The 7,156-nt window shown below is 35.4% G+C and overlaps 1 long non-coding RNA gene across 1 annotated transcript; it reads left to right on the forward strand.

The window, feature by feature from the left end:
• Nucleotides 1-5,144: 5,144 nt before the first annotated feature.
• On the forward strand, nt 5,145-6,816 carry LOC144424555 (uncharacterized). The gene is made up of 4 exons (XR_013476758.1): nt 5,145-5,209; nt 5,285-5,328; nt 5,888-6,027; nt 6,219-6,816. It is a non-coding gene; the product is annotated as an uncharacterized LOC144424555 (long non-coding RNA).
• The last annotated feature ends 340 nt before the right edge of the window (nt 6,817-7,156 follow it).

Consider the following 7,156-nt stretch of genomic DNA (forward strand, 5'->3'; position numbering starts at 1 on the left):
GTGATTATAGCGCTGTTAGGTTAGGTACTGAGTGGTATAGCGCCGTGGGTCGAAGATAGGAAAATTGAGGGAGGTAGGACAGTGGGTCGAGGGTGGGAAGTTTGAGGCAGATAGTGCAGCGGATCGAGGATAGAAAAGTTGAGGGAAATAGGGCAAAGAGTCGAGGATAAAAAGGTTGAAGGGAATAGGAAGGTTGGGGGAAATTGGACAGTGGGTCGAGGATAGGAAGGTTGAGGGAGTTAGGGCGGTTGGTCGAGGATAGGAAGGTTGAGGGAGGTGGAGCAGTTGGCCGAGGTGAGAGAGACAGCAGGGCAGCGGATCGAGAATAGGAAAGTGGAGGGATATAGGGCAGTGGGTCGAGGATTTGTGTTGGGATGACTGTATAACTTCACTGGCTCTAAAGTCTAAACCAGAGGTCGGCAAACTTTTGTCGTTCGCGGGCCAAAATTAAAGGTTGCAAGTCATTGGCGGGCCGCACGTATTTTTAGAAAGTTAAAAACCAAAGGAATGGCCCATGAATCACATTTTTTCACGCAGATTTCAGTTAAATTTCAAGCAGTGCGCGAAGACTGATCATTTGAATATTTTCAGAGTCGTTAAACTCATTTGCGCTCAGCATCAACTTTTTTACGTTTTGTTTCTCTAATTATAATCAATTATAGGCTTGTTAGGTTATAGTATAATTTAGTTTCTCAAAACAAATTCTGTCACGTAAAGAATATAATCGTCAATAAAGCTGTTTTGGTAATATAATTCAGTGAAGCGTCGTGGGCCGGATCCGGCCCGCTGGCCGTAGTTTGCCGACCCCTGATCTAAACCCTTCAATGAAAGTTTGATCATTATACTGTGTCGGCCGATATTTGTCCTATCACTGCATCTAGAAATCACTGATACATTCATGCATAGACCGATTTCGATATGAAGGTATCAAATATAATTGGCTTCATAACTGCAAACTCTCACTTAACAACGAAACATTGCGATAATCCTAAGTGCTGAAAGAGCAACTCAAAAATACGATTTCAATCCATTCATTGCTAGTAGACGGTTTAACAAGTATTTCGTGGTTGCTGTAGTAAATTAGTAAACTCAAAGGCGAGCAACGATGAACACAATTGAATTGATATGAGAAGACATTTTAAATTCTCGGGTCGGCCATGGATTGAATATTTTACGCAACACCGCTGAAAAAGTCGCTTTTTAAGAAGTGGTCTAATCGCGATGAGTGTTGCTCGGGAATTTTCTATTCTGAACCCCCTCCCTTTTAGAAAACCATGTTATATTTGAATCACCGTCGTCAAATTTTATTAGTGACGTTAATGCTTCTTCACAGATACAAAATTAACCAAGTCAGTTGTTTTTTAAGTGAACCAATAGCTCGCGGAGCCCTGAGGCTCCGTACGGAGCACTTATAGCAGTGGGGATCAATGCCCGACAAAAGACTCATCTTCATCGTAGAAATACATCACTCAAATCATACATATAAGCGGAATAACAGCGAATAATGTGTAAAGATTGGTTTCACGTGTATTCTTATAAATGATTATTCACGTCCTCAATGCGTTGTTTGTTTCAACGAACAAACGTTCCTCATGTTCTTACCAACAAAAGCTTGAAAGCAGCGATATTGAAACGCCATCTTACAGCAAAGCATCCAAAATTCATTAAAAAACCAATACATTTTTTCGCGCCTATTAGCGTTTTCATACATAACATACAATTACAGATCAAGGCTAGAGGAAGAAAAATATAATCGAGTTGCCGTCTCTCAAATTAAACCTCGATTTGATATATTGTGTATTATACACAAAGCTTATAATTTGCATTAGTCATAATAAACGCTATTATTCACAATTTTATGTGCTAAGTTTCATAAAATTTTGTGCAATAAAAATGCTAGTGTCGACAATAGTCTTAAAATCGAAAACTAATTACATGTTTACTAAATGCTTGGGTCGCGAGAATTTTTTTTTGGGTCTCGCTAAAAAGTAGTTGCGGACCCCTGGTCTAGAGCAGAAGTTCTCAAACTGGTTGTTTGACAATGTTGAAATTTTGTCCATTATGTCACCACTTTTTCCAGTAGTTTTTGTGCAAAACAAAAACTTAGTTTTGATATCATTTTGTTGTTAGCATAACGACAGTGCATTTAAAATCACAATCCCTTTCCTCTCCACTTACATATGTGAACATTGGGTTTCCTACACTTGTTAAAATCAAGACGAAAGCATGGAACAAACTTGATGAACACACGAGCTTCTTGTATTGCGTACGTGAGGAATGGCAGCTAATTGTTGTCCGAATAGCTCTATCGTCACGCTAATAACCGAATTGCGTAAGTCATTTTTAGCAGTTTTGAGAAAAACGTAAAAAACTTCCTAATGATATTGTTATGCCATTGAGAGTCAATAATTTGCCATGGTTCAATTTTTTGATCGTAGCCGGATTTAAGTAAATTTGTATGATGCAGTTAAGTGACGTCATAATGGCGCACTGTGACTTAGGCAGAAATGTGTCTATGACTTGGGGACATACGCAATTTTGCAACTTTACTATATGCACCAGTCCTGAAAACTAAACATTCCAAAAACGAATGTAATTCTCAGTATCTACAATGTCTAATCCCCAGAATAGCTAATCAGTTTCAGTTACATTATTTTTTATATATAAGAATATATATATCATCAATATAACACGCTCTGCACACCCACCGAAATAAGACTAAGATTAAATATAAAGAAAAAAACAGCAATGCACCCAATATAAGAGCCAACCAAGATGAATTGGACTCGGACAGTGAATATCGCAAGTGCACGCCTTCCTATACTGTAGTATAAATTCAAATTAATACGCGCTAGATTCCGAGATGCAAAAACTCGAAAATACTTCGCCGAGATTATTTTGCCTCTGTGACGTCACAATAGTCCTGCGGTAACAATGATAATTCATTATGAAGAAACAATTGCACAAATGTGCATGTCATACTAAATCTCCATTTTTATGGGTTTCGGAATTCTTAAAAAAAAATCTGAGTTAACAGATAGGTGCGCAGTATTACATAAATACCTATTTTATGAAAAACTCAAAATCGCCAAAAATGACTTACGCAATTCGGTTTTTACCGTGACGCTATGCTATGTTCTTATATTTTGTTTTTGGTTTGAAAATTGTGGGGGTCCGCGTAGTACAAGTAACCTTCGACTTCGACTGATCACCAGATTGCAACAATCACGAACGCAGAACCGCCACAAGGTGCGCAATTTTTGATTTCGATGTCGTAATCGCACAAATAAACGAATCCCATAGAACCCATACAATTTTTGAAATAAATATAGGGGGGTAACCCTCTAGCGACAACAGTAATCTTCAACTACTCAACATTTCAAGGGGGTCAAGTAATAAAAGAGAAAGACGATTTTTTCCATAACAACAAGAACAAGAATCGAACAAGATCTTTTAGCCACTTTGTGTCCTATGCACTGTTCGCAACAAACAAGGTTAAGTATGATGCAGTAGGAACATTGTCGTCTCATTGGTCAAGCATTTCATATCAGACATATAAATTTTTTTCTTTTGTGTATTCTGTCTTTTTACAATTATTTTGCTGCAATATAATTGGAAAGTTTATTTTGGCTTGGAGAATTCTCTTAATAAATGAATTTTCCTACTGTCCGTACATTGAGTGAGTACATTGGAATCGAATTACATTGGTATTCTAATGAAAATGATCACTAAACGTCGGAAAGCCGGTATTCTCGGAAAAAGACTTACAGTGTTTAAACACGTTTACATTATTGGGGACAGTCGTTTCTGTCATATTTGAATAAGTCTATAAGGTAATCACCCTTTAATTCTACTAATGCAAGACAATGCATGAATGGGATTCAACGAAATTTTCTCCTAATTATTAACATTTAAAATCGAATTCTACAAGAATGAATCATTTTGAATAAGCTTTTCCTTGCAAATGCGCGACATGAATAATTTCTTGTTGACCATAATGAAATGATTGAACCAATTGTATTATTTGAACCCACTGCTATACAAGAAATCCATTTGAAAGTAAAATAATTGCACGATATAATTACTACGATATTAACGCTTTGTATTAGGGCTGGCATATACCCATCAATCAAAACCAAAAAATATAACCACTTTTACTTTATTTTTCTACTGCAATAAAGTCGCTGGAGCAAACATTGGTCAGTGGGTAATATATTCTACAAGTTTAATGATGTTATGCTAAACATCACTTCCAGCATGAAGCATTATGTTTTAACCTAAAGCGGGGCGCACAACACAGGGCACGCGTGCCCAATTTCAGTATACAGTCGTGGCACACAACGAGAATATTTCAAAAACTTTCGCTTGTATTCCCAATTGAGTTGTGCACCGCCGATCTAAAGCACTACAATATTCATAGGCATTTGATTAGCATGGGAATATTCTGCCAGTTTGCTTTTCAGGTGTGCAAACAGGCTACGCCATTTATAGCATAGTACTAGAACCATATCGCACTTGGAACAGACGTTGCAAAAAAATCCAATCGTGTATTATCAAGCAGATTCTTGAGAAAGTCGTTACATTTCGTCACCATGTCGTAACTCTTTTTTTTTATACAAATAGGGATATTCAAAACAAAGTTAGCAAAAAATTCTGTTCCTGAATAAAATCTTGCTTAAAGAAATAGTTTTCAAAATTGAAATATATTTATGCTAGCATTTTAGGTTATCATCCGAGTCTGTGCCTCGAAGTAAACACAAATGCCTCTAGTAGGCCTATAGACATCGATGAATCTTTTTTTACGAGTTACAATGCTTGGATACAATGCTTGTGCGTTATGTATCATTGATCATAACCATGATTTTGTGGCGCAAGAATCCAAAACCCCAAACTAAAATTGAGGTGTTTGTGAAATATTTGACTTATACAAATGTATGGCATTTGTATAGTGCACAAACATAATATGTTTCCCACATAACAAATTTCTTTAGACATGCTTTAACATACGGCAAACAAAAAAACAATTGGAAATATAAAAGATCATGTTACTTAACTTCTTCGCAATTCATTTGCCTTAAGTATTTATAAACCAGGAAACGTATTCATTGCAAACTAAAGTTTCCAAAGTTCCTCACGTAAATAACTCTCGTCTTAACGCCGAACAAAATGTTGCGATTTGTCGTATTGATGATGTGCTTAGCAATTGCAAGTAAGTAAATTTTTTTGATTTTTAATTCACTTGGGATAAATTACATATATTAATACTAATAATATATATTTATAGGTTCCTGCTCTGACATATCCGATATACCGTTACTCAGAATCTACGTAAGTATAGTAATGATATTTATATCAAATTAAACGACTCGTGTATTGAAACGGCATGTTAATCAAACTAAATGAGATTGCAATACAGTGTTCATTTTTTGTGTGATAACATGAAATACCACACAACAATGTGTGAAGTTACATGCTGTGACGTGGCGCTAATCATTAGAACAGTAGTTTTCAATCAGTTGGGCACTTATCGTCGGATAATGTGATGCTATACACATTTGACCTAAGAATTGAAAAATAATTTCTAATACGTTCCTGGTACGTCCAATGTTTTAGGAACTTCAATTCAATTTTTTGAAATTCAATAAGTCTCGATACAAACGCAAATTTTCCGTAAGTAACACGCAGATTTCATCATTAAAATACATACAACTGTAGTACATACATTGAGTTGTATTATGAGCGCTATGTGGCAACATTTTAAGAATGACATATGAGTATTTGTCGGGCGTTCCCGTACCTCTTGAGTACAGTTATATTGCCTAATCGACAACAAATTTATCACCACAATTCACTTCCATTGAAGTTAACTTTATTGTTTCATATTCAGAATTGCATGGAACGAGAGAAAGAGGGTGTTTGCACTCGTGAACTCGCACCAGTCTGTGTAATACATCATGGGGGACCTATAACCTATAACTTGCAAATGACGATGGCCAATAGATGCATGCCCTGTCGGCGGAAAGGCTCGTGAGTATAATCGTTTTTAGTTTGCTATATTTGTTATTGAAGAAATACACAAATTTGGAGTAAAAGAGACGTTGAACAACAATTTACACACAAAATTCACGATCCGCAGTTTTTAAGCAAAATTGATTTCATTGGTTAAAATTTAACTTATTGCATTAATTTAGAACAATATTGCAAACTTTCTATTTTAGTTACATCTACTACGAAGGAAAATGCCAAATATCAACGTTGGAGATATAAAATGACCATGCGTGATGAAAACGCTGAATATTTTTCATTTCTTATTGTCATTTTCTGATTTCATGATCAAAATTAATTCCTTTTTTGACACAATTGAGTTATTTCATGTCAATATAGTAATTGTGCTTAGATTTATCATCTGTATATAAACATTGAATCAGAAATAATTATCATTTCAAAATAATCGAGTTTGCCTAGTATCTGTCAATCAAGGCTTTATTGCTATAAACAACTTGAAATCATCATAAAAGTTTTGGGTAATTTGTTGAAAATTTCTTACTGAGATCTCCAGATTGAAATGTGAAATAAGACTTACTATTTACTGAAATCAATAAAATTATTATTTCGCATAAGGTACAAAAGCATGTACATTTATATTTTACGGTGAATTCATTAGGTATATTTCCTTACCGAAGATCAATTTTAGACGCATTGATAGAAAAAGATATAGCGAATATTAAAATGTGAATCAAAGCATTCTAGTTTCTTGACATGTATGTGTGTAAGCATAGATAAATAAAGATTGAATACAACACAACCATTACCGCGTTTTTGATTTTATGTGTGGGTGATAAATAACAGACTTAATTGCAATATATATACACTCCTCGTGCATTGTGCATAGTAATTTTCTACATCCACGTCCATCGACCGGGAAGAAAGGCTGTTAAACTTAATACTGTAATTTTGGTGGGTATCTAGGATACTGACATTTAGTTGGACGATAAAAATAAAAGCTCAGTGATATTTTTGCATTGCTTTTCTTATAAATGAAGATGTTTGGTTTAGCGCCTTTTAATTTTAAGCATGGAAAGAAGATGAGAGTAAACTAAGTTGATCACGTATTTGGTCATCTATTATCCAAGCACTGAAAACGCATTTCCTCATC

This window comes from Styela clava, chromosome 6 (genome assembly GCF_964204865.1).
Source record: "Styela clava chromosome 6, kaStyClav1.hap1.2, whole genome shotgun sequence".
Taxonomy (NCBI): Eukaryota; Metazoa; Chordata; class Ascidiacea; order Stolidobranchia; family Styelidae; genus Styela; species Styela clava.